Genomic DNA, 21,252 nt, shown 5'->3' on the forward strand with positions numbered 1-21,252 from the left:
ATTAAATCAGGGGCAACGACCAGTCTACCAAATGAAGTATCTGCATTGTTTGTAGATGTAGACATAACACTTACAAATCACTCCAGTTTGATGATTCTCCACCCTCAGGTAACAATTAGAATGGCAGAGTCTGCTGATTAGTACTTGGTCGGTTGATTAATACTTAGTGTAAACAATCAGGCAGTTAACTTTTGATCACAGTGCTTAGGCTCAATCAGCCGGCTGCCCTTCATGACCTATTAGCATAGCAGATGGAGTCTGCATTGTCAGAGCAGATCCAAAATACCATACATATACACTTTAATATGTACACATATTAATAAGTTCCATTCTGGTGGGCTCAGTGGGTCAAAATTTGCCAGTTTTTAATGCCTAGAGTGCCTCCACATATTGGCCAAATATCAACTCTCTGTGACCTCCAGAACTGGAGGTACAGAAATGCACTTTAAAACATTAAAATACAGGATTATAATGAAACATGGGAACAGGGGAACATACATTTTCCTGACATGACAAGGTGTAAGCCACATTCCTGGACCGCAGTCCAGTTAACCCCTTGCCTCCCTGGTGAGGTCAAGGGGTGGCCATATGGGGGGGTGCAACCCCTTTAATACCGGGCCAACCCCCTCTCCCTCTACATCCGGTTACAGCCTGCAGGTTCGAGAGATCGGTGTGGATAACTGGGGTCCTTTGCCCCTGTGGTAACATGTCCAAAAACAGGTCATGCTTGTAAATATTCTGATTGATATACGTGCATTACCTACTTTTTGTGTATGAATCACCAATATAATTATCACATTCTTCACTATGAGATTTTTGCACTGTTTTCTTTTTCGTTTACACTGTCTAGATATGCATGAATATCCAATGGCTCAAAGGAAATTATATTTGTACATGAACACTTTGAATACCTGACCAAAAAGAACAGTATGAAATCTGAATAACACACGTGCTGCTTATAAAAACACCTGTAAACATCGCATTGTGTAGTCAGGCTTATGTTACAAGCCGTTCAGTGCATTTCCCCTACATCCTATTTGCAGTGTGACATTTAACTACCGATATTGATTTTTCTGCCCAGCGTGTCTAACTTTGGGTTCCTCTCTGCTGCCACATACCCGAGACAAGAGCGGCTGGAATCTTCCCGTGTGTTTCCTTGTGAAGTGTTAAGCGTTTGCAGAAATGTTGAGCGTTTGTCAGTATCCTTTTCATCTTTATATCACTTCATGTATTATGTATTCCGCAGACTTTCTATAACGCTAATGGTATGTATTTAGTTTGATGCATTTGCACATCGCATGTATTATTCAGCTGTGTTTGTTTAAGATGCATAGGGGTATTGTGTTCTGTTATCTTTGTACAAAATGAGACATAGTTTGGTCACATTACATTCAAAAGCCACTGAATACCGATTAAGATACTTTGGTCCACAATAGGACATCTGCATGTTTTTATTTTACACCAGGCGTCTTTGGCTGGAACAAGATTCAGATGAAGCACTTTCAATACATACCCCACTGGTAAATATAATAAGCCAAGTGAAAACACACTGAAAATTGCATATCGCTCCATAAAGGATATGCAAGAAATTTGCGTTCACCTGGTATTAAAGGCTTATTTAATCAAATGTTTATAATTAACAGCTATGGAGAATACTAAAATAAAATATGATGTTTTTAGTCAAAGGATTCGATTCTATGGGCCGAAGTCTAAAAAGGGCAATAGTGCATATCCGATGCTACTGCACGGTGAGCAACATTGAAGTCAGAGTTTTCCATGCGGCAACGCTGAATCGCAGCGAACGCAAATGATAGAATAAGGCAGCGTCCACGCTGCCGCTAAGCACGCTTGGCGCATTTACATTAGTGAATGTAAATATGAACGACCACGCTCACGCGCTCGTAAGCTCGCCGGCGCTAGGCAAGACAGATAAAATTGATTTCAGGCGTGCTGAAGGGTGAAGGGCCCTTCAACAACCAATCAGCACCAGTCACTGCATGGCCATGCCCCCAGCCTAACCCCCCCCCCCCACACCCTAACCCCCCCAGGTCCCGCTCGCGCTTGAAAAAAAATATGCAGGACAGCCCGTGTGCTCAAGCTTGGAGAGTTGGTGACATCACAGCACGTGGCTGCGTGGCCACAGCCGCGCGTACAGTGCCAGCGACGGTGACGCAACCGATACCGTCGCCACTAGCGAAAGTTATAATTTAACTTTCAGCGACGTTGCTGGCGACAGGGTCATTGATTGGTTTACAGACAGTCTGTAAAAAATCAAATTTACCCCGCTTCCAAATTTTTGGTCGTGACATCGCTCCGTCGCCATCACGCTTATAAGCTCTGGCGACAGATTCAATTGTTTTGTTTTGGAGCACCGTCGCCGTCGCGGGCACTATAAGCGCAGCCTAATGCTCTTGGGGATATTCAATATTGTCTAAAGTGGCCGTCTTGATAAAAATCCTTATTGACTTTAATATGGCTTTTCAGCCAAAAACATCCAGAATGAACAATTCGGATAATATAGACTAAGGCCCCAAGTTAGCTGGAAAACTCTTCAAGAAAGATTAAACAAGTTATTCTCCGGGAATCTGGGTACTCTTCTCTCTGCCGTTTCTCCTTCTTGAGCATTATGTTAAAATTACTGCATGTTTTGGAATATTCATTTACCCATTGTTCAGAATATTAATAAACACTTTACAAGAAGAATTGGAAACCTGTTTCTTTTGTCAGGTATACAGTATGTGATGGCAGATGCAATAGATATCTTCAAAAAAAGGTTGGACGTGTTTTTAGAAAGGAAAGGTATACAGGGATATACCAAATAAGTAAACACGGGAAGGATGTTGATCCAGAGAGAAATCTGATTGCCAATATTTGGAGTCAGGGAGGGATTTATGAGATATTATTGGATGATATTTCACTGGGGTTTTTTGTTTGCCTTCCTCTGGATCAATATACTGTAAGTACGGATATAGGATAAAGTATCTGTCATCTACATTTAGCATTGGTTAAACTTGATGGACATATGTCTTTTTCAACCTCATCTACTATGTAACTTTGTAACTATATGTAACAATGTGCAATCCTGGTACAGGTAGTCCTCGCTTTACGACGTTCCGCTTTCCGTCGAATGCGTTTTTCAACGGTGCATAATGCAGTCCAAAAACGCATTATCCGCCGCCGTTTTCACGTATCCGACTGAAACCACCGTCAGTTAACATGGGTCTTGCTTTCCGAGTGTCCCGTATCCGACGCGGGTTTCGAGTGCATTCTGTCGGAAAAGCGAGGACTGCCTGTATAGTGCACCTCACCAGCAGGAATGGGTTAAATGCCAGCAGGACAGAAACACGGGCACAGAAATATTGGAAGATGTTAAAAATGAATGTACAGCAAACTGTTTTGCGAGTGACCCAAACCAGACACTGCTAAACACAGGTGAGATGTGCCAAAGTCATTTGGAATAAAACGGGGGTAAAGATAGGCCTTTCCTCTTGTCCCTCTCCGTACCAAGGTAAAAGGTATTATTCTTCATATTTACCCCATGTTCCCCAGTCTGCACTTTGGGAAGTGTCATTAAGAAGAGTAAGGCCGCGCTTATAGTCCCAGCGACGCGACGTCGCGTCAAAACAAGTGTATTGAATTAGTCGCGTGCGCTTATAGTAGGAGCGGCGCGATGTATTGGTCGCAATCGCTGTAAGTCAATGAAAATTGATTTTTCAGCGACCGCAGCGTGACATCAGCGGCCACGTGAGTGGTTCAGCCAATGAGGGCGAACCACTCACGGCCACGCCCCCACCACGCCCCCCCCGGTCCCCGTCTCTTGCCTCTATCACTATAAGCAAAAATTGCTGCTACAACAGCGATGGATGATTTCACGCCGTTGCATGGACTATAAGTGTGGCCTAACCCAGCGCCTTTTTATTGGGGTCTGTCCAATTTGGCATCTCGTGTCACTTCATTTCTTTTTTTCTTATCTGTGTGGAAAAAACTCTGCGCCCGCGAGTAACCTCTTCTATGTAACAATCTATGACGGATAAAAGAAAACTCAGCTAATAATCTTCATGCTGTATGACTATATGCCCACTGGTCGCACGTTTCTGTACATTTTGTGAGGAGTTTCTTTTATGAAGAAGAGTATAAAATGTTGCCCCTTTCCCCCCCAAAAAAAATTCAATTTAGTAAAAATTGTTAAATCTTGTCAAATTTGTAGTTTAAATTTTTTTTAAAATTAATATCTCACATGACCAATGTGCAGGTCCACACCAGGACTCCGCAAATATTGCTTGGCTAAATTTGCTGTTTTTTGCAACTAAACTTGCAAGTTTTGGCGAACATTATGTACGTCTGTATATACAGTATGATGCACCTGAGGGAAATCCGTACAGTACAGCACCAAGCACACTCTCTCTTTGTGCCAAAACTTGATACATGAAAACAGGATTTGAATTCAATACTAAACTGTGTCCACTGTTGCAAAAATAACATCACGACGCGCATATTTCTTGGTGTACAGATTAATCAGTAGCCATTATTACACCAATCATAGTTGACTACAATTTGTAATGTTGGAATAAAATGACATCGATTATCAGCAGGGTTCGGTAAAGAACTGTACATACAGTATGCGAGAAAAAAAGAATTAGCAATGAAAAAAAATGCTTCATCCTCCATATATTGAGAAAAACTGCATGAAACGGTCCTGATGATCTAAAAGCCTTTCCTACATTCGTGCTTATTATTGGAATTAGTAATGCAAGATTAATTGACTTTACTCCACTTCACACTAGATAACGAGCACAAATTATTGCAAACTCCAACATGAAAAGCTTTACTATGCAAAAGCGAGTGCACATGAGTGAGTGGGCTGATCCTGCCTGAAATGGACCCACTTAATGAATGGCAGTACAAACGCTCCAGTGATTTCACACTCCAGTGATTTCCATATAGCTCACGGTTAACATCAGATGGCACAAGCTGTTGTTTATCATTCACAGGAAGGATATCCAATGTTATTGTAATTAATACTTTCTCCCATCCTTGCGATTGCTTGTTTTATGCACAACATTTTTGGAATACTATCTTCTGTTTATACAATAACAAGTGCCTCATTTACATTCTGAGCGACACTTTCACACTATTTGCCATCATTAACTGGAAAAGCAGAAGTACAGCATGTAATCTGCATGCAACATGTAATAATAACAGCAATAATCACGCAGGCCAGTTCACGTAAATGGCGATAAAATGCCGTACGTTTCATTTAACTTCCAGTAAACATGGAACACGCTGGCACAGTACATAATACATTCGGCTTATTGATTTCTGTGCATTATTTGTTAGGGTCTTACTTTCTTGCTTAGCTTTGTTATAAGGTACCGTTATATAGATTTATTTCAATGCAGATTGGAGTAATTTCCAATATGGTAACAATTTATATTTCTGTATTGACCTCAGTCTGGCAAATAACGGATTACTGTATTATGAAAGTATAGCCAGCCATCAGATTGTTTCAAAGGGAAAGTAAACCAGTGTATGTTTTATTGGAAGAACCTCTCTTGATGATGAAACCTATTTGCTCAAATATAAAAGGGATATGGCAGGAGTGAAAGAAAAAAATGTTCTTCAACTGGATCATTTCAGAATCCCTGTTCTATGTAAGGGTAGTTTGTTCATTTTTAACAAGAGCCTCAACACACTAAGGTTGTGGCCCCAGTACCTCCGCTGCACGCGCGCCCGCGAGACTGGCGGCGCATGCAGCCGATTCCCCGGTCTGCAGGGAGCTTCAGACCAAAAGACCGAGGGGGGGCGTGGCGAGGGAGTGACGGGGGCGGCCATGATGTCACCGGCAGGTTTGCCCTCATTGGCTGAACCGCCGGGGGGCGTGGCTTAGCGCTCCATAGCGAGTCCTGCTCTCAATTCTATTGAGAGCAAGAGCAACTCAGGCCACAGCGCTGCGGCCCCCCCTCGCAGCGGGCCCGGCGCCATTGAGGGGAGGGCTCTCGTCCCTGCAGCGTCCGCCACAGCGGGGACCAGCCCTATGGCCTGGGACATAGAGGAGCAAACAGCGCTGAGCCGCGCTCCTGCTCTGCCTCGCCTGCTCCAAAATGGGGCTTTTCACTGTCCTTGCAGGCGAGGCAGTGAGCGCACGCTGGGGGCAGAGCGGAGGTGTGCCAGGAGGTGAGGCGGGAGGCGGGGCTAGTCCCCCGCTCCCATTGGATGGGAGCGGTCACGTGACCGCTACTCCGCTTCCCCGAGCGGCAAATTTAAAAACTGCCTGTCTCGGGAAAGTTTCTCAGCCTCCGCACGCATCAGCTCGCATGCGGAGGGAGAAACTATAGCCGCGCTGATGACAGATGCAGGGGCTTTGTGCATCTGCTCAGCGCGGCTCAGCCCGCCTCAGCGAGCTTAAAACCACTATGTCCCAGGCCTTAGGTTTATAACGCTACATTGTTCCTGTTCGGTAGCCCTGAGCAATCGCACTATAGAAGACAGGTGATGACATAGATTTAGGATCGCCACTCCACAATGGGCACGCAGCCTTTTGCTCGGATGACCTCACATGATGTATACTGTATAGAGATGAATTTCAAACCCCACTAAAAATGCTACAGGTTTCCAAAATGTAATTCTTGTCAGGGAAAGAATGAAGCTCATTATTGTAGTACATAATAACCTTTTTTTTGTTCTAACACAATGATCTGTGACCTCCTGGACAGTTACAGCCGGAAGCATATCTCAGGGTGTTTATGGCTTGTGATTGGAAGACAATGTCCATTTTTCAGTGTTCCTACAGAATATATTTACTTCCAACAGTCACAAAGAGCTTATAGGTAACAAGATAGAAGAGGAGTTTGAGAGATCTGCAGCAATATTATATAGCAGGATTGGCAAACTCCAGTCCTCAAGGGCCACCTACCTACAGGTCAGGTTTTCAGGATATCCCTGCTTCAGCAGAGGTGGTGCAGTCATTATGACTGAGTCTCTGTTTGAGCCACCTGTGCTGAAGCAGGGATATCCTGAAAATCTGACCTGTAGGTGGCCTTTGAGGACTGGAGTTACACCCCTGTTATAAAGTGTGAAAACAACACAATCGCCAGAGTACTCACGTTTCTGTCCACAGAAGACGTGTGACTATGAGAGAATTTCAGCATTTCAGAAATTGGACTGTTATCATTTGATGAAATTAATGTAGTAAGCTATAAGGAAAGGGTTAACTCCTCCAGCCCAATATAGTGTGAAAGCGCAGTGTCTGTAACAATCCTATGTGCTGCGTACTGTGTGCTATACAGTAATTGTGACGCGCTGTGAGTCCCATGGGGAGAAAGGCGCTATATGAAATAAAGTTGTTATTAATATTATTATTAAACAAGAAACTGCAGGGTTTCCCACAACTGAAAGATTATTTCAATGAAATAATTATACAAAAATGAACGGTCAATATTTTTTTTTCCCCTATCAATACAGAGCGGAGATATGCTGTGTCTGCTCAGGAGACCAGCTTTTTCATATGAAAGGAAAGAGATACTGTAGCTCTCAAGTTTCAAATAAATTGGGCTTCCCTGGCTTCAGGATTCACACATCCCAGCTTGTGTGTGTTAGTACTGTATAGTACAATCACAATACCTCTCTGAGTAAAGCCTGGCACAGAAGCAAAGATTACAAGCTCTTCTACACAAGCAATAATACTACCATTTGGGAATGCACTTCAATCAATACTCAGGAACTATTAGATCCCCAACTAAGCTTATAAAATGTAAGAGAGGAAACTGCCTGCCCTTACTGGCCATCAATATGATGCTGCTCACCATGATTAGGGCACCCAACAGCTCAGGTTCTAACGATATCCCTGCTTCAGCACAGGTGGCTCAATCAGGAGCTCGGTCATTTCTTTCTGCCAAATGTGCACACCACTCATTGGTAGAAATGTAATAGTGTTGGTGTTATTAGTACAGTTACTTTTACATTTACAAAACCTGTCTCAACGAGGCCAACATGGGGATGTATAGTTTAAAAAAAGTACATTCACATTGCAGTTATAGTATGAAACCTTCCTGAAATGAGCATCTGCTCGTCTCTGACACCTTGAATAGCATCATTTTGCCCCCCCCCCCCTCAATCACGCACAGTATTATCTCGTCTTTTTGAAAAAATAACTAAGTTAGGAAGACACATCATACCCCCCACCCCCCCCACCCACTCCATATTATTGTTATCGTTATTATTACTGTCATTAGCCTTTATTTCTAATAAAGCAGAAACATATTCTGCCGTGCAGCACAATAGGGTGAAAGACAATAACATGCACGGTACAAAACAATATAAAGCTGCCATACCTGACCAACAAAGCTTGTAACCTAAAATATCACATCAAATATGGGGTCTCACTCAGAGGGGACACAATGGTATCAACAACGAAGCAATTTCTTAGGGACCCCTCAATGCAGCTCTGTTTTCTGAGCGTATGATGTTGGAATGGATACATAAGACCCTTGTGGATTGTGCAATTTTAGTGGGGGATTCAGTTTAACCCCTTCATTACCCTGGAATATGAATGACGCAGGTTATTTTTAGGGGGGGGGAGGAGTGGATATTCTATTGGTCAGAGGGTTTAGTAAAGGAAAGGTGTTTGTGATACAGTATATACAGTAGGTTCTCACTCACACAAGTGGCACATGTTTTAATATGGGTGTAGGGGCATCAAACTAAGCAATCTCACATCCCCCTGTAGTAGTAATGAAATTAGAATGATTGCGCTTCCAAAAATGTTGCCGTTTTCCCCCAAACCTCATTTGGAGCCAGGTATCTTCCCTACTATTAGGGTGGACAGGTTAACCTCTTCACTGTAAGAGAGGACCCTGCAAAACCCTACGTGCCCCTGTGTCAAGGAATGGGGATTAGCCCTGTCAAGGATCCCCCTGGCAGGGAACGGGTTAATTTATCAGTACAGCAGCCGGGTAAGTACTTAGAAGTACTTTTTGTATGTTATTATTTCCACGTTCTGTTAATGTCTGGGGGTGAGTGACACAGGTGTGGCAGTATTAGCGGTGCCACTGCTCTTTCCCATAGAACCCCAGGAACCCCAACATTCCAGAGACAGTGGGCTGAGAATACCGAGTAATAATCTCATAGGCTGCAGTCCCCCTGCTCTGGGGGTGCAGGGACTATATTTGGGGTGGGGGATGCTGTCCATATGAGTCAGTAACACACTTATTACCTCCCCCCCATGGGCACAGTCCCCCCGCTCTGTGTGAGGCACCTGTGCAGTAGGGTGATCCCTCCCTACTCACCAGGACGGGCGGTCCCCTCTCTCCTCCTGTCCCGAGCTCTCCCTCCCCTCCCCAGCACAGCGCCTCGGAGGAGAGCTGCGCTAACACGGTGTCCAGGTGCCAGGAAGAGTAGGAGGCGCAGGCTCCAGACCTCAGCGGGGAAAGGTGCAGTAGTGTGTGCGGGGAGCAGAAGGCGCCGCTGTCCGCGAAGAGGGTGGTGCTGAAATAGCGCCCGCGCCCCCCCTGCGCCAGGCTTATCTACCCCGGCCCCTTGTAGCGTAAGCCGGTCTCTATGGCGACAGCACGTCACACTATAAGGGTCCACCCTCCTGGGCAGTCTGGCACATATGGGCTTGGACGTCAGTGAGGGGGAGTGGGAAGGAGGATCAGAGGGGAGGGAGAGGGTGAAGGAGGAGTAGAGGGGAGGGAGAGGGTGAAGGAGGAGCAGGGCAGAGAGGAAGAAGGGGGAGATGGGGAAGGAGGAGGGGAGAGGGGGCAAGGAGGAGCAGGTTAGGGGGAGAGGGGGAAAGGAGGAGCAGGGGAGAGAAGGGGAAGGAGCAGCAGAGGGGAGGCAGAGGGGGCAAGGTGGAGCAGGTTAGGGGAGGGGGAAGGAGGAGCAGGAGAGGGAGCAGGTGAGAGGGGGAATGAAGAACAGGGGAGATGGGGAAGGAGGAGCAGGGGAGAGAGGGAGCAGGGAAGAGGAGGGAAGGAGGCGCAGGGGAGAGGAGGAAGGAGGAGTGGGGAAGTAGGCGCAGGGGAGAGAGGGAGCAGGGAAGAGGAGGGAAGGAGGAGCAGGGGAGAGGAGGAAGGAGGAGGAGGGAAGGAGGAGCAGGGGAGAGGAGGAAAGAGGAGCAGGTGAGAGAGGGAGATGGGGGGAAGGAGGAGCAGGGGAGAGAGGGGGAAGGAGAGGGAGAGGAGAAGGGAAAAAGGAGCAGGGCATTGAGAGAGGGGGGGGAAGGAGGAGCAGGGGATTGAGAGAGGGAGGGAGGAGCAGGGGATAGAGAGGGAGAGAGGGAAGGAGGAGCAGGGGATAGAGACTGAGAGAGGGAAGGAGGAGCAGGGGAGAAGGGGGAGAAGAAGCAGGGGAGAGAGATAAAGAGGAGCAGAGGGGAGAGGGGGAAGGAGGTGTAGGGGAGAGAGGAAGATGGAGAGGGGAAGGGAAAGAGGAGCAGGGGAGAGGGAGAAGGAGAAGCAGGGGAGAGAGGGAGAGGGGCGGAGAGGAAGGGAAAGATAGAGAGGAGAGGCAGGAATGGAAAGAGCAGGTGGAGGGGGAGGAGGGGAAGGAAAAGAGGAGCAGGGGACGAGGGGGGGAGAGGGGAAGGGACTGATGGAGAGAGGAAGGAAGACGGGAGGGAGTGGTGAGGAGAGGGGGAGTGAAAAAGGAGCAGGGGGTGGGGAGGGGAAGGGAAAGATGGAGAGAGGAAGGAAGACGGGAGGGAGGGGTGAGGAGAGGGGAAGGGAAAGAGGAGCAGGGGCGGTGGGAGGAGAGGGGTAGGGAAAGGTGGAGAGAGGAAGGAAGATGGGAGGGAGGAGGAGAGATGAGGGGAAACATGACCAGGAGATGGGAGAAAGAGAGGAGAAGGGTGTGAAATACATGGGGAAGAAGCCGGGAAGGAAGGGGACAGAACGGGAAGTAGAGAGGAAAAGGAAAATGGAAGTAAGGGGGAGTGGGACAAGAGAGGGAGAAGAAAGGACTGGAAAGATGGAAAGAGGAAGCGAAAGATGAGGAGGGAGAAAGAGATAGAGAGGGAGAAGTAAAGAAGAAGAGGGACATAGTAAGAGGGATAGAGTTAGAGAACGTGGAAGTGACAGGAGTAACGAGCAATGAGAGGAGTGAGAGAAAAGTACAGCAACCTGTGTCAGATAGTGTAAGAGAGTAAAGAGACAAGAGAATACATGGCGTTAATATAACCGCACGTTAATACTGGCCACGTATCTTCACAGGATAATACTGTAACGTGAAGACACGGTCCCTCCCGTAAGGGGCATCACATGAACTGGGACGTGCGATGGTGATAAATGCATGCAACTTCAGCGTCATCACCTATCCACTAAAGTTTATTGAGGATAATGGGACTTTAATCCCATCCGGACCCTGAAATAGGTCTTTGACAGTCTGGATGGGTGTAACACAATCATTAGTTATGCTTAAGTAAGATAGGGTTATCCCCCTCTCCTCCTCAACTATACACCTATCTGTGGTTCTGGGTGGAATTATCGCTAACTCGTACTTAACATACTACGTTATGCTACAATATGTAAAGAGATGTATTTTTTTTTTTTTTAATAGAATTAACTTTGTTACCTCTGTCACTGTTCTAAATAACATTATGAGCTCTGAGTTAACAGCTTTGTGGCTCCAGCCATTAGTTAGGTTGCTGAATTCTGTATTTCAGGAGTGCTCAACAGGTCAGGTTTTCAGTCTGCGACTTAGCCACCTGTGCTGAAGCAGTGAGTGATTGAGCCACCTGTGCTGAAGCGGGGATATCCTGGAAACCTGACCTGTTGGGGGGACTGGAGTTGAGCCCCCCCTACAGTAGTTGAAGGTGATGATAGAGCAATTACTTGAGGGAGTATGACGTGAAGATAAAAGGCTGGAATTTATCAGCATTTTTGTCAGCCATACAGTACATTTTATTTCCATCTGGAATTCTAAGTTATTAATTAAACACAAACAGAGGTAGAACATTAAATACCTGAAAAGGAAATATAATCGAAAATAAGTGGAATATGCATTAAAAAGTAAAAAGTGTGCTTCAAAAAAGCAAATCCTATACCAATAACTTTCAGAAACCGACGGCGCTAGACACGCTTCTAAGAAAGTTACGGCACGCGCCATGTTTTTACACAAGTTATCTTTATTTTCGTTATTAAGATTAAAAACCTTATGGTGAAATTCACAGTTTTGGACATCCATTGATAAAACATGTTGTGGCCTCTTAATGCTGCAGTACATGCTCCCATTCTGGGCAATCTCTACTTACCTATGGGGAATGTAAATCGCTGCTATAGGAACAAGCAGGCTTGTTAAAATAGAATACAAGAAAATTGGTCTTTCAAAGTTGTTGTTTTTAAAACAGAAAATGCGAAAAGTATTTTTTCTTACTACAGAACTGATTTATTAAAAAAAACACACATGCAGGATATTGCCTGAACTGCAGCTTTAATGCCTGTTTGTGTGAATTTACCAGGCTCGGTTTTATCATTCAGCTTGTGCAAACGCCACATGGCAATCACCGCAGTGATAGGGCCCCCCGCCTTACGCAGTGATAGCGCCCACCTTACGCAGTGATAGCGCCCCACCTTACGCAGTGATAGCGCCCCACCTTACGCAGTGATAGCGCCCCACCTTACGCAGTGATAGTGTCCCACCTTACGCAGTGATAGTGTCCCACCTTACGCAGTGATAGCGCCCGCCTTACGCAGTGATAGCGCCCGCCTTACGCAGTGATAGCGCCCCACCTTACGCAGTGATAGTGTCCCACCTTACGCAGTGATAGCGCCCCGCCTTACGCAGTGATAGCGCCCCACCTTACGCAGTGATAGTGTCCCACCTTACGCAGTGATAGCGCCCCGCCTTACGCAGTGATAGCGCCCCGCCTTACACAGTGATAGCGCCCACCTTACGCAGTGATAGTGTCCCACCTTACGCAGTGATAGCGCCCGCCTTACGCAGTGATAGCGCCCCACCTTACGCAGTGATAGCGCCCCACCTTACGCAGTGATAGTGTCCCACCTTACGCAGTGATAGTGTCCCACCTTACGCAGTGATAGCGCCCGCCTTACGCAGTGATAGCGCCCCACCTTACGCAGTGATAGCGCCCCACCTTACGCAGTGATAGCGCCCCACCTTACGCAGTGATAGCGCCCGCCTTACGCAGTGATAGCGCCCCGCCTTACGCAGTGATAGCGCCCTACCTTACGCAGTGATAGCGCCCCGCCTTACGCAGTGATAGCGCCCCACCTTACGCAGTGATAGCGCCCCACCTTACGCAGTGATAGCGCCCCACCTTACGCAGTGATAGCGCCCACCTTACGCAGTGATAGCGCCCCCCCTTACGCAGTGATAGCGCCCCACCATACGCAGTGATAGTGTCCCACCTTACGCAGTGATAGCGCCCACCTTACGCAGTGATAGTGTCCCACCTTACGCAGTGATAGCGCCCGCCTTACGCAGTGATAGCGCCCCACCTTACGCAGTGATAGCGCCCCACCTTACGCAGTGATAGCGCCCCACCTTACGCAGTGATAGCGCCCACCTTACGCAGTGATAGCGCCCCCCCTTACGCAGTGATAGCGCCCCACCATACGCAGTGATAGTGTCCCACCTTACGCAGTGATAGCGCCCACCTTACGCAGTGATAGTGTCCCACCTTACGCAGTGATAGCGCCCGCCTTACGCAGTGATAGCGCCCCACCTTACGCAGTGATAGCGCCCCACCTTACGCAGTGATAGCGCCCCGCCTTACGCAGTGATAGCGCCCCACCTTACGCAGTGATAGCGCCCCGCCTTACGCAGTGATAGCGCCCCACCTTACGCAGTGATAGCGCCCACCTTACGCAGTGATAGCGCCCCCCCTTACGCAGTGATAGCGCCCCACCATACGCAGTGATAGTGTCCCACCTTACGCAGTGATAGCGCCCCGCCTTACGCAGTGATAGCGCCCACCTTACGCAGTGATAGTGCCCCACCTTACGCAGTGATAGTGTCCCACCTTACGCAGTGATAGCGCCCCACCTTACGCAGTGATAGCGCCCCACCTTACGCAGTGATAGCGCCCCGCCTTACGCAGTGATAGCGCCCACCTTACGCAGTGATAGCGCCCCGCCTTACGCAGTGATAGCGCCCACCTTACGCAGTGATAGCGCCCGCCTTACGCAGTGATAGTGTCCCACCTTACGCAGTGATAGCGCCCACCTTACGCAGTGATAGTGTCCCACCTTACGCAGTGATAGTGTCCCACCTTACGCAGTGATAGCGCCCCACCTTACGCAGTGATAATGTCCCACCTTACGCAGTGATAGCGCCCGCCTTACGCAGTGATAGCGCCCCACCTTACGCAGTGATAGCGCCCACCTTACGCAGTGATAGTGTCCCACCTTACACAGTGATAGTGTCCCACCTTACGCAGTGATAGCGCCCCACCTTACGCAGTGATAGCGCCCCACCTTACGCAGTGATAGTGTCCCACCTTACGCAGTGATAGTGTCCCACCTTACGCAGTGATAGCGCCCCACCTTACGCAGTGATAGCGCCCCACCTTACGCAGTGATAGCGCCCCACCTTACGCAGTGATAGCGCCCCACCTTACGCAGTGATAGTGTCCCACCTTACGCAGTGATAGCGCCCGCCTTACGCAGTGATAGCGCCCCACCTTACGCAGTGATAGCGCCCCACCTTACGCAGTGATAGTGTCCCACCTTACGCAGTGATAGCGCCCGCCTTACGCAGTGATAGCGCCCACCTTACGCAGTGATAGCGCCCCACCTTACGCAGTGATAGCGCCCACCTTACGCAGTGATAGCGCCCCGCCTTACGCAGTGATAGCGCCCCACCTTACGCAGTGATAGCGCCCACCTTACGCAGTGATAGCGCCCACCTTACGCAGTGATAGCGCCCCACCTTACGCAGTGATAGCGCCCCGCCTTACGCAGTGATAGCGCCCCACCTTACGCAGTGATAGCGCCCACCTTACGCAGTGATAGCGCCCCACCTTACGCAGTGATAGTGTCCGCCTTACGCAGTGATAGCGCCGCCTTACGCAGTGATAGCGCCCACCTTACGCAGTGATAGTGTCCCACCTTACGCAGTGATAGCGCCCCACCTTACGCAGTGATAGTGTCCCGCCTTACGCAGTGATAGCGCCCCACCTTACGCAGTGATAGTGTCCCACCTTACACTGTGATAGCGCCGCACCTTACGCAGTGATAGTGTCCCGCCTTACGCAGTGATAGTGTCCCGCCTTACGCAGTGATAGCGCCCCACCTTACGCAGTGATAGTGTCCCGCCTTACGCAGTGATAGCGCCCCACCTTACGCAGTGATAGTGTCCCACCTTACACTGTGATAGCGCCCCACCTTACGCAGTGATAGTGTCCCACCTTACGCAGTGATAGCGCCCCACCTTACGCAGTGATAGCGCCCACCTTACGCAGTGATAGCGCCCCACCTTACGCAGTGATAGCGCCCCGCCTTACGCAGTGATAGCGCCCCACCTTACGCAGTGATAGCGCCCACCTTACGCAGTGATAGCGCCCCACCTTACGCAGTGATAGCGCCCCACCTTACGCAGTGATAGCGCCCCACCTTACGCAGTGATAGTGTCCCACCTTACGCAGTGATAGCGCCCGCCTTACGCAGTGATAGCGCCCCACCTTACGCAGTGATAGCGCCCCACCTTACGCAGTGATAGTGTCCCACCTTACGCAGTGATAGCGCCCGCCTTACGCAGTGATAGCGCCCACCTTACGCAGTGATAGCGCCCCACCTTACGCAGTGATAGCGCCCACCTTACGCAGTGATAGCGCCCCGCCTTACGCAGTGATAGCGCCCCACCTTACGCAGTGATAGCGCCCACCTTACGCAGTGATAGCGCCCCACCTTACGCAGTGATAGTGTCCGCCTTACGCAGTGATAGCGCCCCACCTTACGCAGTGATAGTGTCCCACCTTACGCAGTGATAGTGTCCCACCTTACACTGTGATAGCGCCGCACCTTACGCAGTGATAGCGCCCCGCCTTACGCAGTGATAGCGCCCCACCTTACGCAGTGATAGTGTCCCACCTTACGCAGTGATAGTGTCCCACCTTACGCAGTGATAGCGCCCGCCTTACGCAGTGATAGCGCCCCACCTTACGCAGTGATAGCGCCCCACCTTACGCAGTGATAGTGTCCCACCTTACGCAGTGATAGCGCCCGCCTTACGCAGTGATAGCGCCCACCTTACGCAGTGATAGCGCCCCACCTTACGCAGTGATAGCGCCCACCTTACGCAGTGATAGCGCCCCGCCTTACGCAGTGATAGCGCCCCACCTTACGCAGTGATAGCGCCCACCTTACGCAGTGATAGCGCCCCACCTTACGCAGTGATAGCGCCGCCTTACGCAGTGATAGCGCCCACCTTACGCAGTGATAGTGTCCCACCTTACGCAGTGATAGTGTCCCACCTTACACTGTGATAGCGCCGCACCTTACGCAGTGATAGCGCCCCGCCTTACGCAGTGATAGCGCCCCACCTTACGCAGTGATAGTGTCCCACCTTACGCAGTGATAGTGTCCCACCTTACGCAGTGATAGTGTCCCACCTTACGCAGTGATAGCGCCCACCTTACGCAGTGATAGCGCCCCACCTTACGCAGTGATAGCGCCCGCCTTACGCAGTGATAGCGCCCCACCTTATGCAGTGATAGCGCCCGCCTTACGCTGTGATAGTGTCCCACCTTACGCAGTGATAGTGTCCCACCTTACGCAGTGATAGTGTCCCGCCTTACGCAGTGATAGCGCCCGCCTTACGCAGTGATAGCGCCCCGCCTTACGCAGTGATAGCGCCCCGCCTTACGCAGTGATAGTGTCCCACCTTACGCAGTGATAGCGCCCCACCTTACGCAGTGATAGCGCCCGCCTTACGCAGTGATAGCGCCCCGCCTTACGCAGTGATAGCGCCCCACCTTACGCTGTGATAGCGCCCCACCTTACGCAGTGATAGCGCCCCGCCTTACGCAGTGATAGCGCCCCACCTTACGCTGTGATAGCGCCCGCCTTACGCAGTGATAGCGCCCCACCTTACGCAGTGATAGCGCCCCACCTTACGCAGTTATAGCGCCCCGCCTTACGCAGTGATAGCGCCCCGCCTTACGCAGTGATAGCGCCCGCCTTACGCAGTGATAGCGCCCACCTTACGCAGTGATAGCGCCCCACCTTACGCAGTTATAGCGCCCCGCCTTACGCAGTGATAGCGCCCCACCTTACGCTGTGATAGCGCCTGCCTTACGCAGTGATAGCGCCCACCTTACGCAGTGATAGTGTCCCACCTTACGCAGTGATAGTGTCCCACCTTACGCAGTGATAGCGCCCGCCTTACGCAGTGATAGCGCCCCACCTTACGCAGTGATAGCGCCCCACCTTACGCAGTGATAGCGCCCCACCTTACGCTGTGATAGCGCCTGCCTTACGCAGTGATAGCGCCCGCCTTACGCAGTGATAGCGCCGCGCTTATCCCTAGTGCGCAATTATTAAAGTCCTAATTTATTAAATACGTTTTTAAATGATCAAGGTGTTAGATGGCTAACGGCTTCCACTAGTGAGATTGTAGTACACAGCAGGTTAGTAACTGGAAATGCATATTACAGAAACGTACACATCCTTCTGAGATAAGAAGCTGCTGCTGGCATCTTCGTCTTTCTGTGCAGACAGCATTTAACTTCCGCATCCCTGCCACCCTGTGCCTACACTATACCCTATATCCTATACTCTATATCCTATACACTATATCCTATATCGTATACACTATACTATATTACCTGCCTCTGGTCATTCATAGAACACATTCTGATTAATTAGATCCGTGTTGAAAAGCCTTTGAGACATTAGTGTAAAAGCCAATTACTGCTGGACAGGTGTGTCTTAATGAATGTCATCCCGGGAGAGGGAGTTCAGATATAGCAGCATGGAAAAGCACAATGGGGCTTATTCATTAAACTGCAATAGTGTCAATCGGGGGACTCTCTGACAGAAACTCCCTGTTTGATTGATTGAAGTCAATGGGACTTTCTGTATGATACTGCCCCGATCGGCACTATTGCAGTCTAATGGGGTGGGGGGAGAATTCTGAGGGAAATCCTGCTTGGTTTCCCTTGTTTTTTATACGTTTTAATGAAGCTGAATCTGGCAGACAGAGCAGACCGAAGTGACGATGTATGGAGGACATGAAAAGAGCTGGGATAAGGTGCTTGCAGCGGTACAATAAGCAGCGCGGGGGAGTCCGGAACTAGGGGTGTGGGGGGGGGGCTAGAACTAGGAGTGCGGGGGAGTCTGAAACTAGGGGTGTGGGGGAGTCTGGAACTAGGTGTGCAGGGGGGTCTGGAGCTACAAGTGCAGCGGTCAAACTAAGCATGCAGGGGGTCTGGAACTAGGGGTACAGGGGGGTACTGCAGCCTCTCCCCCTGTGTTTATACATATTTATTTGATGGTAATGTATGTATATTAGTGATTTCGTATGTAAAGCACCCCCAGCCCAAATATAGATCCTGCACTTTTGGGCATAGGTGATGGCGATATTATACAAAATATAAGCATGCTTGCGGAACTTTGCAAACCTTAACAATGTTGGATAATGACATAGTTATATACTTACATAGTAGATGAGGTTGAAAAAAGACAGGCGTCCATCAAGTTCAACCTATGCTAAATTTAGACAACAGATACTTTATCCTATATTTATACTTACTTATTCATTCAGAGGAAGGCAAACAAAAAAACCCAGTGACATATCATCCAATGATATCTCATAAGAGGAAAAATAAATTCCTTCCTGACTCCAAGAATTGTCAATCGGATTAATCCCTGGATCAACATCCTTCCCATGTATACTTATTTGGTATATTTACACTCAAACAAACCAGCATCAGAATGCAGAAATGTATCCCCAGGTGGCAAGTTCCATAAGTGATAGGAAAGGAGCATGGCTGGCCTGGCGCTTTGCGGTGGCCCAAGGCCATACGCTGGCAGTTGGGGCCCCCCACTGTGAAAAAAGGGGGGACTTACCTTGACGAGCGGCCCTCTTCCGGCAGCGTCGCGTCGTGACATTTGACATCGGTCACCATGGCGACGCGAGGCTACAAGCGGGTAATGACATGCCACTGAGCACTCATGGTTTTCCATTGTGACTCACTGTGCGTGCTCATTTGCATACCATCATTACCCAGAATTCCTGGCTGCAGTGGCAGTGCTGTGTGAGTCTGAGATAAAGCCGGTTTAGAGGTCTTGCCTGAGACATAGGAATTTGATTATAGCTGTATTCTCTGTGGTGGAGTGGGTTTGTGTATTGTGTCCTGTGTAAAAATACAGAAAATGTTACATTGCATAAATCCACATTTAGAGAATGGTCATAGGCAAGTTTGCTGAGGCTAGACAGGGATCTTCTTTGCCAACAAGAGTAGCTGGACTCTAAAAATCCATCTATAGTATTAATTACCGGAAGAAGCCCTCTCCTCGGTGTTCCTCTGCTCTGCAAACTGTGCTCTGCACATATATCCTTCATCTTACACATGGAAGAAGGAAGTTTTAAACAACATTACTCACTGCTCAAAGAGCTTCCAAAACAGTTCACAGCAATTCATTGCAGAATGGAAGGAGTTAATGTGTCAAATTATAATTAATATAAGACGAGAGGGGTGGAAATCAAAACACGAACATAACAGAGTAGTGAAATGAACCTCACCTAAAATGAAGATGCCACTTGACTGCTCTTTTGCTGAGAGAACCCACGTTCAGAATAAAATGCCTGTTTACTCAGCAGAGTTGAATAGTTTCGTGACCTGTCATAGTAATAACTGCCTCATATCCTTGCCAGGTAATCACTGTGCATCTGCCCACACCAGAAAGTAGCTGTTCTGCAGCCAATGCGCCCATATTACTGTGCTGCTTTCCTGTTAGTCATCTTCCGTACCAGACGAACCGGTGACACTGCAAAGGTGACAGGTTGTAAGCCATTAGGTACTGAAGGAGGTTAAGATGCAATGTGTTACATCTACAGCAGGAGTGGCCAACTCCAGTCCTCAAGGGCCACCAACATGTCAGGTTTTCTGGATATCCCTGCTTTAGCACAGGTGGCTCAATCAGAGGCTCGGTTTTAGACTGAGCCACCTGTGCTGAAGCTGGGATATCCTGAAACGCTGTTGGTGGCCCTTGAGGAATGGAGTTGACCACTCCTGACATACTGTTTATTCTCACATTTGAGTTAATATTCCCAGACAAATGCAGCTGAATAAAGAGACCAGGAAAATTAGATTTTTGCTTCGAGGATAATGACATTTGTTGAAGGAAGCCAATTACATTGCTAAAATGTTTAACAACATGTTTTGTAAGAGCTTAGTGGGCTCCCCCTTTTAAAGCGCAATCCACGTGAGCGATTTTGTCCCCCCCTAGCTCCCTGGCCAATAGGAATCCGTGATGTCATCACCAAGGTGCGGCTTCCTATTGGCCCAAGTGACGCGGGAGCTTTAAACTTTGCTGAGATACCAGCGCGCCATACGGAGGAGGTCTGTCTCTCGGGAAGCTTGGGGTTCCCGGAGCTGAAATTAATGGGGTTCAACTCCGGAGGCACCCTGCTTCAATCCTATGTTAAAAAGGTTACGGTGGATTGCACATTTAGGGCTTATATACATTTAGTATAGGAAATGCTGCTGCAGGAATTTAGTATAGGAAATGCTGATCCACAAGGTCTATGCTTAAGAATGATGAAAAATAATGACTGGGTGAATTGAGTTTTGCACCATTTTGCAGCAGCGGCTTAGCCAGGACTGGGCCCGAGGTGGTAGGGCATTTTGGGTTGGTGGGGGGCACTAATGGCTAGCGCTGGATGTAAATAGCACCGCGCAACACAAAGGTGACCTGTCATTCCACCAATACAATCTGGTTATATTCGGTGTCATTGTATAGTTCAGTCAGGTTATACTCCGTGTCATTGTATAGTTCAGTCAGGTTATACTCAGTGTCATTGTATAGTTCAGTCAGGTTATACTCAGTGTCAGTGTATAGTTCAGTCAGGTTATACTCTGTGTCAGTGTATAGTTCAGTCAGGTTATATTCAGTGTCAGTGTATAAGTCAGGTTATACTCTGTGTCAGTGTATAGTTGAGTCAGATGATACTCTGTGTCAGTGTATAGTTCAGTCAGGTTATACTCTGTGTCATTGTATAGTTCAGTCAGGTTATATTCAGTGTCAGTGTATAGTTGAGTCAGGTTATACTCAGTGTCAGTGTATAGTTCAG

At 48.6% G+C, this 21,252-nt stretch overlaps 1 protein-coding gene across 2 annotated transcripts in view; it reads right to left on the reverse strand.

Moving 5' to 3' along the window:
- The window catches only part of TENT5D (terminal nucleotidyltransferase 5D), a 73,262-nt gene that overhangs the window by 19,511 nt on the left and 32,499 nt on the right, over positions 1-21,252 (reverse strand). The window contains exon 2 of one of the 2 annotated variants that reach the window (XM_075572902.1): positions 19,702-19,946. The gene's annotated coding sequence lies outside the window, so the exon portion shown is untranslated. Of the gene's footprint in view, positions 1-9,284; positions 9,543-19,701; positions 19,947-21,252 lie in introns of those variants that run through there. The other variant, XM_075572901.1, reaches the window with a different exon arrangement.

Source organism: Ascaphus truei, chromosome 16 (genome assembly GCF_040206685.1).
Source record: "Ascaphus truei isolate aAscTru1 chromosome 16, aAscTru1.hap1, whole genome shotgun sequence".
NCBI classification, from domain to species: domain Eukaryota; kingdom Metazoa; phylum Chordata; class Amphibia; order Anura; family Ascaphidae; genus Ascaphus; species Ascaphus truei.